Raw genomic sequence first — 15,794 nt, 5'->3', positions numbered from 1 at the left:
TGTAACTATTCTCAAATCAGCTAGAGATAAATGGGTTTGAAATAAAGGTCTCTCAGGTTGAAAATTAGAGTTACATTTGACCTTGCATGAAAGGAGCTCACAAACACAAAGGATGATGCTCTATGTAAAGCAGCAATTTGTGTTTTGATTCATAAATGTCAGCACGTATGCTCTAATTCATTAAGATAAATGTATTTGACTATGTTGTAATCTTAACAGCATCATTTTATATGTAGGAGCTACTCAAATGATAACAGAGGAAAAGAACGATAAGATCTTTATGGATTGTATCACATTTTGAAATCTGGCATTCTGATAACAATATTTGGTGCAGTAGTATACATGTTTTGCTGCTGCAGAGAGAAAATTGGTTTCAAGCTTGCAAACAATATGTGTGTGTACATGATCTTGGAAGTGCAAAAGTTAGACAAAACAAAGCTGATTTGATGCCAGAGCTTCAATTTTGGAATAAAAGTGAAATAGCAGAGATCAATAGGGCAGTAAACAAATGTGAAGTGAGTGACAGTGTTTACATTTCTGATTGAGAACCTTTTTTTAAATCAGATTTCTTAAAAAAGACATAAACCTGACTCTCTTTTAGAATCCAGTGCAATTGATTGGCAACACAATGCTGTCTTCTTTCCTGCAAGCACCATACACACAAAAGGCACCTGGAAGCAACATATGTCTTTGTTAATTGAGGAAAACCAAATATTTTGTAGTACAATACTGAATTTAGTGCTTTCAGATGAATTAAATGTCTTTACAAAAATAAATATATGAACAAAACTACCCATATTTTTTTTCTCTTCAAAGTAGGGTGGCCATTCCAAAGAAAGACATGATCATAGGTTACCATAATATATATTTTTCTTCTTTGGCTTGGCTTCGCGGATGAAGATTTATGGAGGGGTAATGTCCACGTCAGCTGCAGGCTCGTTTGTGGCTGACAAGTCCGATGCGGGATAGGCAGACACAGTTGCAGCGGTTGCAAGGGAAAATTGGTTGGTTGGGTTTGGGTGTTGGGTTTTTCCTCCTTTGTCTTTTGACAGTGAGGTGGGCTTTGCGGTCTTCTTCAAAGGAGGTTGCTGCCCGCCGAACTGTGAGGCGCCAAGATGCATGGTTTGAGGCGATATCAGCCCACTGGCGGTGGTCAATGTGGGCAGGCACCAAGAGCTTTCTTTAGGCAGTCCTTGTACCTCTTCTTTGGTGCACCTCTGTCTCGGTGGTCAGTGGAGAGCTCGCCATATCACACGATCTTGGGAAGGCGATGGTCCTCCATTCTGGAGACGTTACCTACCCAGCGCAGTTTGATCTTCAGCATCGTGGATTCGATGCTGTCGGCCTCTGCCATCTCGAGTACCTTGATGTTGGAGATGAAGTCGCTCCAATGAATGTTGAGGATGGAGCGGAGACAACGCTGGTGGAAGCGTTCTAGGAGCCTTAGGTGATGCCGGTAAAGGACCCATGATTCGGAGCCAAACAGAAGTGTGGGTATGACAACGGCTCTGTATACGCTAATCTTTGTGAGGTTTTTCAGTTGGTTGTTTTTCCAGACTCTTTTGTGTAGTCTTCCAAAGGCGCTATCTACCTTGGCGAGTCTGTTGTCTATCTCGTTGTCGATCCTTGCATCCGATGAAATGGTGCAGCCGAGATAGGTAAACTGGTTGACCGTTTTGAGTTTTGTGTGCCCGATGGAGATGTAGGGGGGCTGGTAGTCTTGGTGTGGAGCTGGCTGATGGAGGACCTCAGTTTTCTTCAGGGTGACTTCCAGGCCGAACATTTTGGCAGTTTCCGCAAAACAGGACATCAAGCGCTGAAGAGCTGGCTCTGAATGGGCAACTAAAGCGACATCGTCTGCAAAGAGTAGTTCACGGACAAGTTGCTCTTGTGTCTTGGTGTGAGCTTGCAGGCGCCTCAGATTGAAGAGACTGCCATCCGTACGGTACCGGATGTAAACAGCGTCTTCATTGTTGAGGTCTTTCATGGCTTGTTTCAGCATCATGCTGAAGAAGATTGAAAAGAGGGTTGGTGCGAGAACGCAGCCTTGCTTCACGCCATTGTTAATGGAGAAGGGTTCAGAGAGCTCATTACTGTATCTGACCCGACCTTGTTGGTTTTCGTGCAGTTGCATAACCATGTTGAGGAACTTTGGGGGGCATCCGAGGCGCTCTAGTATTTGCCAAAGCCCTTTCCTACTCACGGTGTCGAAGGCTTTGGTGAGGTCAACAAAGGTGATGTAGAGTCCTTTGTTTTGTTTTTCTGCACTTTTCTTGGAGCTGTCTGAGGGCAAAGACCATGCCAGTCATTCCTCTGTTTGCGTGAAAGCCGCACTGTGATTCTGGGAGAACATTTTCAGCAACATTTTCGGCGGGTGGGGGGGGAATATATATTATACACACACATATATACAGTGTGTTTGCATTTGTTGCTTCTGCAATATTGTTTAAATGTTATATAAAAATGTAAATACTCTGTTTATGGAATAATAAAATAATATATAAGTAATATGGTCCTCCTTTGGAATGGCCACCCTAATTTGAAGGCTCATATTTTTCATTCATGCCCAATGATGCAAATAATCCTTGAACTGAGAAAAGTAACCGCGTGCCTTTAGGGAAAATGCTTGCAGCTCCTTTACCCTGATCCAACAACCAAAGGATGAAGCAATAGTAACAGTTCTAATATATTCCTTCTATTTAAATCCTTTCATTTTGTATTTCGTTCTATAAAGTTTAATCAAAAAATTCCTCAGAACAAAAATATAAATAGTAGTTTGGATTATTGGAAAGCGAATTACTTTCAATTTTGTATGGCTGAATCATGAAAACCAAGATTTGTCTTAAAATAATTTATTTTATCCATTTATACTCCAATAGCCTTTTTCACAATTGAGGTACTTTTGATATTCAGCCACTATTATAATGTAGGAAAAGAAAAGCAATTTACACAACATGTTATGCAATGTTCAATGTCATGGAGATCAAATAGTCTTCTCTAATAGTGTAGGCTTATTTTTTTTTATTTCTTGGCTTTTACGGAGATTGTTTACCATAATTGGGGCTGGTACAAATTTTATAGGAGTAAAAATAAGTTCTCAAACATTTATTTTGCATTTTATCCAGTATTTTAGATGTGTTTCTTGGTGCAGTAATCACAGTTATAACAGCATTGTAAGCGTAGTGCATACATACAAGGCAAAAAAAGACCTCTAATCACCTTCAGCGGAATCACATATGGTTATGCAAAACAACAAATCTGGTTCAGTGAACACAAACTCTTGTGGACATCAGGGACAGAATTCCATATGTTGAACCATATGGGATATTTGTATATTCATGCATGCACATAAATACTAAAGGAGTCAAGCTCCCAGTGAGCTCTCTGCATCCTCACTTCTAACTGCAGGTCAGTTGTAGCTTTCAGTAACGAGACGGTGAAGGTAAAGTTCACTATCATGAGGATGTTTTATCTTATCATCTTCAGTCTTAATGCAACTTTGAACATTGTCATTAGCATATGACAAGATGTTTACAAAAATTATTACTCAAAAGATCTACATTATTTAGCGACATTTTAGCTATCTAAAAATTATGGCAGCATTTAAAAAAAGATTCAACAGATAATTGACACAAGAAGCCCTTAAAAGTGTTGGTTTTGACAATATCCCGAATAGATCTGACTTTAAACCTATGTAGTATGTCTTTTTTTGAAAAAAATACATTATTTGTTGAAAATCTCACATCTGTAATAAAAAAATGCTTTTGGAATATTTAAACACAGTGTCATGACTTGACACACTTCCCAACAACTCTATCAAGTTGGAAAGCCAAAATTTACAGGAAAAGCTTGGAATCAGAAAGTATTCAAAAATCTGAAAATTTCTTCATGAGTTTCACCAGTTACGGCTACTCTGTGAAAAAAATCATTAATTTCTTTTTCTTAGGCAGTCACATGTAATCGTGCTGTTCCACAAGCATACCTGTACAGATGTTACAGGCATAGAGGTGGAGATAAGAGAGAAGGGAGATTTTGATAGGGAGTATATCACAGTTGAACTCGTGGAGGATTGTCCAGTGAAGCTACATGGTTGGAATTGAGAAATAACAAGGGTATGATCATATTATTGTATAAAATTATATAATTTTATAATTTAAAATTGAATAAAAAGCGTGATGAGTCAGCACACAGGAGGAAGAATGAAAACTTGGCTGAAAGGTGCACCAACAACAACCTTGCACTTAATGTCACTAATACCAAGGAGCTGATTGTTAACTTCAGGAAGGGAAAATGAGAGGTATGCGATTGTTGTTTGTGAAGAAAAACAGGTTTGGTAGATGTGGTGGTACACCACCAGCCCACTGCAGGGGCGACCTCTGTACCTCCAGAAGAGCATGGGGACAAGACAACACCTGACTGGCTGTCAATCAGCCAAACTGAATGGACCAAGCCCCACCCAGTTGGTTGTCAATCATCCTCTGAGATATAAGCCAGAGACGGCCCTTTGAAGACAGTCTCAGAGATTGCAACACCAATCCTCACAGCCAGCTGTGTGGAAGTTTATGTTGAATAAAGCCACTGTATTGACAATAGCCACACCAGAAGTGCGAGTATAAGACAGCTTTAATAAACTAATATGTACACTAAGAGGTCTTGTCTCTCTGCAAGACAAACCTGGAAGTCTAGAGTGTAGCTCTGGACTGCTTTAAATATATAAGGTCACTGGGATGACCCTGGTGACCTAGTGGTGTAATTACATATCACCACAGCCACCACAGCAGATCTCAAAGGCAAGGACTCTGAATACAGTTTTAATGCGGAAGTATTTTATTTACAGAAGGCAAGAATGGTCAATGATTACTGATGCAGCACACACACACGCGCACACACACACACACACACACACACACACACACACACACACACACGCGCGCGCGCGCGCGCACACGCACACACACGTGTGCACACACAATCGCACACACACACACAAACACACACACGCGCGCGCACACACACAATGATCAAGGAACAATCACTACGATGTCCCACCAACCCCTGACTCACTGCAGACTCAGCTCTATGGTAGAAGGAACACTAATTAAACGCTCCCAACCCTTTTTACAGTGCACATCTTACCAACAGTTTCTCCAGCACCCTTCCACATTTCTAAGTCAGGAATGAAGCAAGGTAGTCCCAAGCTGGCAAAGAGAGATAACAAAGAGCACATGGCACCTCTATAGTGCTGGAGGGTGCAGCCCAGATCATTTACAGGGTTACAATATCTCAGTGCCATGAGGGTTAATCCAATTACAACAACCAATGGCCAAGGCCAAGTACAGGCATGTTGGAGAGTGCAGTCTAGGTAAATTTACATGGGGCCAACAGCAAAGCATGCACTAATAGGTGGGGTGGAACCAAACCTTGATTGGCAGCTGGTGCGTCCTCCAACTATGTAGGTGGCAGTGCTGTCAAATGACAGCCACAACCCTTTCCAATACAACAATCCAGTGATCAGAGATGGAGAGGATGAGGAAATTTAAGTTCTTGAGATTCACTAACTCAGGGGATAATTTCTGAACTCAACACACAAATGACATCGTGAAGAAAGCACAACAGCACCTCTACTTCCTCAGGCTTGGAATGACATTGGAAGCCCTGACAAATTTCTGCAGATGTGTGTTGGAAAGTGTGCTGATCAGCTGCATCCTGGTCTGATATGGGGACAACAATGCCCCCCTGTAGTGATACACCAATAGCCTACTGCAGGGGGCAACCTGTGTACCTGCAGAAGATCACTGGAGGACAGACCATACCTGGCTGGCTGTAAATCAGCTGACCTGAATGGATCAAGCCCTATCCGGTCAGCTGCTAGACATCTGCTGGGACATAAGCCACATCTGTCCCCTTGAGGTCAGTCATTCTGAGTTGCAGCTGACTGCAGCAGAAGACTTTAAATAGAATGAAGCCTTTTGTTCAGTCTCTTCAAATCTTATGTCTGTTTACTGTCACCACAGTGCATCACACCCCCTGAGCAAAGAGCCCTGAAAAAGGTAGTGGACACAACCCAGGACATTATGGGTAAACTCTCCCTACCATCGGAGAGCAACAGCAATCAACACCACCCAGCACATGCTTTGTTATCACTGCTGCCATTAGGGAAGAGGTATAGATGCCACAAGACTCACATGCAAGGTTCAGGAACAGCTGCAACAACATTTAAGGACTTAACTTTTACACTTTTCTGTTTTGATGCATTTCTTTATTTGTTTACATGCTTAATATTGAGTCAGTTTTTTTTATTTGCCTCACCAACAAGGTCATTCTGCCTTACCTGCAGAAAAAAGAATATCAGCGTGTATGTCATGTATATACTCTGACAATAAATCTGAATCTAAATTATTATGTTTGTACTGCAGACCCCTCAACAGTCAGTTAGAATTAAAGGAGCAAATATGTAGGGAGATGACACATAGCTGTAAGAATAAGAGGAGATTTTAACTCTCCATATATCCACTAGGACAGCCATTATGCTGAAAGCAGGCATGGAGTGGAATTTGTTTAAGTATGTTCAGGAAAGTTTTCTCAATCAAAAGACAGCCCCACTGTAGATCCTTTTGAGAAGAAAGTGGGAGTGGGGAAAGCAACTGAAGTGTCAAGGGGAGGGTGTTGCATTTTGGGACAAGTAACATGGTTTGAGCAACTGATCCAATGTCGAAAGCAGAGTCATTATAACATTGAAAGCACTTCAGATTAATGATGCTCCTTTGAAGATGGTTCATGATTTTTTTTTTGTCATTATTACTAAAGATCCAAACTAAGGTTCCATTTGGAAAGATTACTTTTCATTGTAAAAAAAAATTGAGCAAATGATTAAAATCTAGTTTTTGAACTTCACAGGAGTCCCAGGCTGTTTATTACATATGGCTTATAATATGAACTTTCGCACCTTTTGTGATGTTGAGCAGCAAGACTGAGGCTTATAGAATACCCTATCAAGTGTGTTTGTGATTGTGCGTGCTTACACAAATTCAAATTTCATACCTAAAGCCTGCACATCTCCAGCGCATAATAAGGTTCATTACAGCTCCACTGATCTACAAAATGTGACTGAAGTCATGAGAATCACCATTAATGTTATATGTTACTATGACCTTCCTGCATTTCCCTTCCTGCCCTCTCTATTGTCATTTTGCCGCTTCATCATATATAACCAAAGCATTCCCTTCCAATGCTTCTCTTCCACTGCTCGGCATAATAACATTGTCCTTGGTTCCATTGTTACCAATGCAGGTCTATCTGCAGCATCTTTAGCAATGGGTTCTCTTCATGCATCCTTTACCTTCATGCTGGCTTTCAGTGAGACCAGCCAGAGATGAGATATGCTTCTACATGTACAATGATAACACCCAACTCATCTCTCACCATTCCTTTTCATTCCTCCACTACTTACATGTTGTTAGATTGTTAAATATATGTCCCTTTTTGAAGCCTACAATTTCCTTGAGTTGGAATCTGGAAACAATGTTGCAGAAATCATACAAATTCTTCACTTGCCATTTTGTTACAGTGCTATTTTTAACTTTTGGTATCCTACTGAATAAGTACAAAAGAAAGACTGCCTTCCCTCTGCATGTAATGTTGTCTGCCTCTGTTCTTATCTGACTTCATTTGCTGTTGTAACTCTTCTAACTTAACACCTTGCATCACTTATATCCTGTAAATTCAATTGTATACCTTGGAAGCTTTGTCTAATCCAAAACTTTGCTGCTTTCATCTTGTTCTACTCACCCTATTTATTTAATCCTCGCTGCCCCACACTGGTTTTCAGTTCCCCAATATATTAAATTTAAAGTTTAAAGTTCTCACTTTCACTTATCCAACATACCCTTTGAGACCCGACTGGGATCATTCTCTGAAGAGGACGTGCAAAATCATTGAGGACCCCTTCTACTCTGCACACAGCAACTTTCAGCTGTTCCAGTCAGGGAAGAGATACAGGAGAATCAGAGCCAGCGACACCAGACTGAGGAACAGCTTCTTCCCACAGACAGTGAGAATGATGAATGACCAAAGGAATTGTTCACACTAATCATTCAAGACTCTTGTTTGTATAAAACAATATTTATTTATTTGAATAGATAAAATACTTGTCCTGCACATGTGTTGCTTGTCTATATGTGTGTTAAGTCTCGTGGTGTGCCTGCACGTTTTGCACTGAAGTCCAGAGAACTCTGCTCATCAGGTTGTACTTGTACAGCCAGATGACAATAAACTTAACTTGACCTATTCTTGATGATCTAGTTTTGATTTTTCCTCAAGCCTTACAACATCACCTCCATATCTCCTGTCTCATCCTTCCCACCTATACTTCAAAGCTGAGTGCTAGTGAATCCATCCTTAAGCACTGTATAGCTTCACTTGCATATGTCCAATTCTTATGAATCCCATCTCCTGGGCCAAATCTCTCATTTTCCCTCCGTGCCCTTTAAGATTATTCTTTTACTCCACATCTTTGACTAAACGTTGATCATGATTCTTAATCTCTGATACATTATTTCTTGTCTGATTTCACCATTGTGAATAAGCATGGAGTGTTTTTGTATTCAGAAGTCGTTAATTAAGTGAAAGTTATTAATGTCGTTTTCATCCCATGTGGGTGACTACCAACACTTTACAGAGGAAGTGTTGCATAAATGCATATTAAGTCATTGTTTCAGTCATAAACTTTACAAAGTGCCCAGTATCTGTTAGAAAAGGGCTCCACAAGAGGCTTACTGAAAACATGTGCAGGAATATAAAGTTCCTTGTGTAGAAAACATATTATTGTTATGAAATGTATTTTATAAATCTCTGCTCTACAGGCTTGAGGTTATAATCAGAAGATTAACAAACATCACAGACAAACTCAGCTTGAGTGTTGTGACTAAACAGAAATTGTGCATATTAAATTTGAAAAAAATTTAAAAGGCTGGAATTGTGAGGCCATTAACTCAGAAACAAGCCATTCTTGTCTACTACTGGTTTCTAATTTGTTAACCTCCTCCTTCCCCATTTCACTTAGTTCAATTTTTTAAAATTCTCCCTTTAATTTCTTCCTTTATTGTTTATCTGAAACGTTTATCAGTCCACGAAGAAGCAAATTCTCTGTGTAAATTTGTTCTTTATTGCACACAGTAGTGATTATCGTAAATCTCTAGTTTTCCCAATAACTAGAAACATTGTCTTTAATATATCTATTAAATACTTCCATAATTTGAAAGATCCTCATGTAGTAATTGAAGGACGCAGTGCATATGAGAAATAGAAAAGTTTCTTGCATAAGTTTACCAAGTTACTTGTGAAGTTATACAAATAACTTTACCCTGGGGATATAGAACATAATTCAAAGTTTATAAGCTACCAAATGTTTTGGAAATATGATTAACAGTCAGGAAGATGAAGCTGACTTCAAAAGCAACGAGGCAGATTGGTGGAATGTACGGATGTAGAAAGTCTCATTTAATGCAGAGAGCTGGAAAGGAGGAAAGAAGAGAGACAACACTGTAGTGCACGTCGAAAGAACCAAACCAAGGCTTTTATTAACTAAAAGACTGGAGCATATCACAAGTAGGTCGACCAGTCCAGAATGACCTGGTCTGGCTAGGAGCAATCCTTTAAGACCTGCCAGTAGGTGTGGCTACACTCTCAGCCAATCACAGTCATCCTCCACTACCATCTGTACATATGTACATATACACATTGGTAAGAATCTGTACTTATCACACACCACTAACCTTTTCAAGTGATTGTTATGGTTTGTCACAGACTGAGTGCAAACACAGTCAACCTGACTTCACAGATTTCTATCTTTAAAAGTTGCCATTCACAACTTCATGCTCTATAAAACAAATTAAAACACTAAGAAGTATCACCACTCTGAATCAGATTCAAATATATACTTTCAGTGATCGAAGCTTTTGTGTAAGATCACAAATCCTGTTATGTAAGCAAATGTACAATGAGAACATCCATATTTTTTGTACAGTATTTAAATAATGTATAACATTCTTGGTAAATGTTATGTTCTACTTTCTGATCTGGTTAATTCAACTCTTTTCAGTTTCTCCTAAATCTTACGGGACTAGCTAATAGATAGGCAAACACCACAACTACAGACTGTTATATATTGAATTGATTTAAATGGAATTGAATATGTTAATGTTAATGTTAAATAAAACATTCATTTAAAAGGTGTAAGGATGGCATTATTTCACAAATGATGGATCCATTCAATGGCCTGATAATAGTGGGAAGAAACTGTCTTTGAATCTGGTAGTGCCTATTTCAAACTCGTTTATGTTCTGTCCAATGGGAGGGGGGAGTTGAGAGTGTGATTGGAGTGGATTTGGTCTGTTAATAGTGCAACAGATAGTGCAAGAATAAAACCAAAGGTGCAGGGGATAGTGTTACAATTATACAGGAATGGAAGTTTCGTAAGGCAAAAGTACAGGGCATAATGTTAAAGAGAAAAATGCAGTTAAACAGTGCATCATTATTTTTTATTCATGAGAGGTCCATTCAAGTTTGAAACGGGGGGCGTGGCAAGATGGCGTAGGGAGCGGACGTGCCTTCCCGGTCTCCCCCAGGCAGTTATATAAATACCCGTTTTAAGAATATTTCTTTTCTGTTAAAAGTCTTTGTTTTGTTTATCAATTGTTTTTAGTTTAAAATGGCAACAAAGATTAAGGAAAATAGAGTTCAAATACAGAACAAAACTACACTCTCCGACTTTGGAAGAAACTCGGCCTACTTGCCCAGACAGAACCACGGAGTCAAGGCTGGAATTTTCTTAAGAACGGAGCTCATTAATTGGACTGTCGGATAAGCTGGCCTTGGACACCCCTCTGAAAGATGTTTAAAATGGCAACAAAGATTAAGGAAAATAGAGTTCAAATGCAGAACAAAACTACACTCTCCGACTTTGGAAGAAACTCGGCCTACTTGCCCAGACAGAACCATGGAGTTAAGGCTGGAATCTTTTTAAGAACGGAGCTTATTAATGGGACTGTCGGATAAGCTGGCCTTGGACACCCCTCTGAAAGATGGTGATGAATATTGATTTGAAATGTTTTATGAAGATAAATTGCAGTAATTGGCATTGGTTGCCCGTGAGTTTTAAAAATCCAGATAACATTAAAGTTTATTAGTGATTTTTTTTGGATGGAATATCGGAAGGATGAACTTATTATCTATAAATACAGAACAAAATTACATCCTTTGACTTTGGAAGAAATTTGACCTATTTGCCCAGACAGAGCCGGAGTTGGTGCTGGAATTTTCTCAAGAACAGAACTTATTAAAGTTGATTTCAGACTCCTTTTTGAAAGATGGCGACGAATGTTGATTTGAAATATTTGAAATATTTTCTGAAGATAAACATATATATGGAACTCCTTGACCTGCAATAAGGTTTATCAGTGATTTTTTTTGGATGGAATATTGGAAGAGTGAATTTATTATCTGTGAGTATGCATACATTGCAAACAGATTTTAATAGTTTTGAAAAGGTTTTTTTTTAAACTAAACAACAAGATCAGTTTAATATTGAGAAAATTGGAAAAAACTGAAACTTTATTAAATTTGGGAACTCAGTAGAAAGAAACTATGAACAAGATTGATGATTTATAAAATTAAAGTTGAAGGAGCAATGTCCAAGAAGAGTCAAAAATTTTGAATAAGTTTTTCTTGAAAATAAACAATAATTTCAACTTAACATTGAGAAGATTGACAAAGTGGAAATTTGATATTAAATTGGGAAACATAGAAGAAAGAACTTATGAATAACATTGATGCTTTAGAAGATCAAGACCGAAGGAATTATGTTCAAGAAAATTTTAAAAGATTTGAAAAAACTTTTTTTGAAAGTTAAGCTACAAATTCAACTTGAGACTGAGAAGAATGGAAGATTCGGTGTTGAACTGGGATGTTCAGAGGTGTTTTAATTCAGTGGATGAAATTCAGGAAGACTTGAAAAAAAAATTTAAAAAAAAGCTTTTATTGATTGTAAACAATGTTTAACTCAGTGTTGGGAGGGTGGAAAGGGTGCAAAATTTAATATCAAGTTTGGATTTTCAAAAAAAAGAGTTTATGAATAAGATTGGTTAAATTGATGGACCGGGGTTTTATGGATATAAGAAATGATGATTTTTCGGTTTATACGTGTATTTTGTCTGCCTGGGGTGGGGGGGAGGGAGTGGTACTTCTGCTCCCGAAAGTCATATGCCACTTGTGGTTTATACCACACCCATTTGGGTTTTTGGGAATTAACCACCACAAGGTGGTTTCCTAAGGGGTTAGGGGAGGTGGGGGGGGGGGTGAAAATTTGAAAATTATTTAGTATCTATTATGTAATATGATACTAAGTCAATTTGAAATTAATGTATGGAGATACTATAAATAAATTTCAAAAAAAAAAGTTTGAAACAGCAGGAAAGTTAAAGTTCAAGTTTATTATCATCTGATTGTACACACACCACCTAATGGAACAGCATCCCTCCTGGCCATGGTACACACCGAAAAACATAATGCACAATACATAATGATCACATAAATAATCAAAATAAAATATGTATAAATATTTGCAATTATTTACACAGTTACAGGATACTGTTCATCAGTCTAGCAGCCAGTTGGAAGAAGTTATTCCCCAGCCTGGTAGTCCTGATTTTGATGTTCTCTTACCTTCCTCTTAATGAGAGTCAGCTAAAGATACTGTGTGCTGGGTGGAAAGGGTCTTCTATAATTCCCCATTTAGTAAATGCTCCCAGTAAATGCTGTCTATAGAGAAAAAAAAAATCAGACCCCAGTGATTCTCTCAGCAGTTTTAATGGTCTTCTGTATAGGCTTCCAGTATGATGCTTTGCAGCTACCATACCACACAATGAGCAAGACACGAAAGTCTGCAGACACCGTGAATGAACTAAAAACACCATGCTGGAGAAACTCAGCAGGTCAAACAGTCCTTCATCAAGTATAACATAATGCAGTGGTAGCGTGAATAAAAGCTCTTATGACTGGAGGGAGAACAAATGCTTTTATTAGCTTATAACTATAAGTAGGGTTTCACAGTAGTCTGAACTAGAAGCGTTCTGGGTTTAGGCAGGAAACCAGGGTTATATGTAAGCAGATGGGGGTGGAGCCAGGTGGAGGTGCCAGCCATCAGCACCTCAAACTACCAGTGAATCCCGTACACTACATTCGCCCCTTCCCGCAGAATTTAGGGTCTGTGAATGAAGACAGAGAACATGGGTTAAGAAAAAAATGGTTGAAAAATATACAGTTATTTACAAATTTACAGATTTAAGCAGTCCAGGGGTCTGGAGATCCTGATGGACTCCTTAGGTCTCCTGCTCCTCTTGTGAGGGAGGTGGGGTCTCTGGCTCAAAGGTGGAGGGGGATGCACTTTCCTCCTGAACCGGATCCCCTGAGGCCCTGACTGGGGGTGGCGAGAATGAGCTCCGTGGCTTGCTGGGCATCTGAGCCAATGGACTTTCTGTTCCAGAGGGTGCTAGGTTCCTGATGGAGACGGTGTCTTCCCTGCCATCTGGGTTCTCCACATTGGTGTGGAGCAGTTTCACCCTTTCCACCAGGGAGTCGGTCTTGCTTCTCCTTGCGTTCTTCCTGAGGAGTGGACCAGGAGTGGTGATCCAGACTGGGAGTGTAGTTCCAGATGCCGACCTTCTTTCAAATTTGAATAAGAACTCATGAGGAATAGCGTTGGTTGCAGTACATAGTAGCGACTGGATGGAATAGAGTACCATAGGGAGGACTTTCTGCCAGCATGAGGCGAGAAGGTCTTTTGACTTCAGGGTCAGTTTGACAGTCTTCCAGACCATGGCATTTTCCTTTTCAACTTGCCCGTTCCCCAGGAGTTGTAGCTAGTAGTCCTGCTGAACGCAATATCCCTCACCAACAGGTGCTGACGTAGCTCGTCATTCATAAAAGTTGAGCACTGGTCGCTATGAATATATGTGGGATACCTGAACAGGGAAAAAATGGAATGTAGGGCTTTTATGATTGATAAAGTGGACATGTCTGGACCTGGAATGGTGAACGGAAAGCGGGAATACTCATCAATGATTCAGAAGAAGAAGGTATTTCCATTTATGTAGGGGAGAGGTACCTTAAAATCAACACTGAGCTGTTCGAGGGGCCTGAATGACTTGATCAGATGCACCTTTTTGGGGTGGTAGAAGTGTGGCTTTCACTCCGAGCAGACCTGGCAAGACCCGATCATTTCCCTGACATCTTCCATGGAATAGGGCACCTTGATGAAATGAGTCATGTGGTAACCCCTGGATGGCAGAGCTCATTATGCAGAGACCGCAGTTGGCCAGTCCTCTGGATAAGGCATCTGGAGGGTCATTAAGGGCTCCTGGCCGATAGGCAATGTCATATTTGTAGGTGGAAAGCTCGATTCTCCACCTAGCAATTTTGTCATTCTTGATTTTTCCCCACTTCACATTATTGAACATGAATGCGACCAAGCACTGGTCAGTGAGGAGTGTAAATCTTCTATCAGCCAGGTAGTTTCTCCAGTACCTCATGGCTTCTACAATGGCTTGAGCTTCCTTTTCCTCTGATGGATTCTGGAGCTTGTGGCCTTGTAATGTCTGTGAAAAAAATGAAACCGGCCTGCCCGCCTGGTTGAGGGTAATGGCCAGGGCTACTTCCAAAGCATCGCTTTCCACTTGGAAATGTATATTCTTGTCTACTGCATGCATCGCAGATTTCGCAATGTGGTTCCAGAGGTAGTTAAAAGGCATTTGGTCTTCAGCTGAGAGGGAGAAATTAGTGGCTTTTAAGGGGGCAAAACTTGTCAGCATATTGAGGGATCCACTGGACGTAATATGAGAAAAACCCCAGGCATCTCCTCAAAGTCTCTGTGGTCCTGGGGATGGAGAGTTTTAACATGGGATGCATCCTATCGGGATCAGGGCAAATGATGCCATTCTCCACCATGTAGCCAAGGATAGCCAGACATTTAGTCCTGATCACTCACTTGTCAGAGTTATAAGTGAGGTTCAGGGCTTTTGTCTCATAGAGAAAACTCTGGAGGTTGGCGTCATGGTCATCTAAGATATGGCCACAAATGGGAAGGTAACATTCAACTCATACTCATCCACCATTCTGTCCATCTGCCTTTGGAAGATATAAACCCTGTTAGTAATACCGAAAGGGACCCTCTGGAATTGATAGAGATGACCATTAGCTTTAAATGCCATTATGGACGGTCCTCTGAATGCATTGGCAGCTGGTGATAGGCAGCTTTCAAGTCGATGGTCAAATAGATGAGATACTGTATAATATCATTCACCATGCCCGAAATTCGATGGAGTGGGTATGCGTCCAGGAGTGTGTACCAGTTAATACTTTGGCTATAGTCAATTACTAGACTGGACTTGTTTTCCCCTTTTACCACTACCACTTGTGCTCTCCACAGGCTGGTGCTATGTTCGATGATGCCTTTGTCAAGCAGACGTCCTGCTCTTGGTAGCAATAAGTTTGCAGCCTGAGGACAGATTCGGGAAGAGAGGGGGAGGGGTTGATATTCAGTGTGGAGAGGCTGCAAGTGGATTCTGATTTTAGGGGCCCTCTATTCCGAACCGTTACGGGGGTAGGGGATTAGAATACTCCAAGGTCACACTTTAAAGATGACAGAGGGAGTCCAGACCCAACAACACAACTCATCAAGTATATACAAGTGAAATTTACAGAATTCCCCCACCCCTTCAAACAACAAATGTACTATACAA

This window comes from Narcine bancroftii, chromosome 3 (assembly GCF_036971445.1).
Source record: "Narcine bancroftii isolate sNarBan1 chromosome 3, sNarBan1.hap1, whole genome shotgun sequence".
NCBI lineage: Eukaryota > Metazoa > Chordata > Chondrichthyes > Torpediniformes > Narcinidae > Narcine > Narcine bancroftii.
This window is presented reverse-complemented; position numbering follows the sequence as displayed.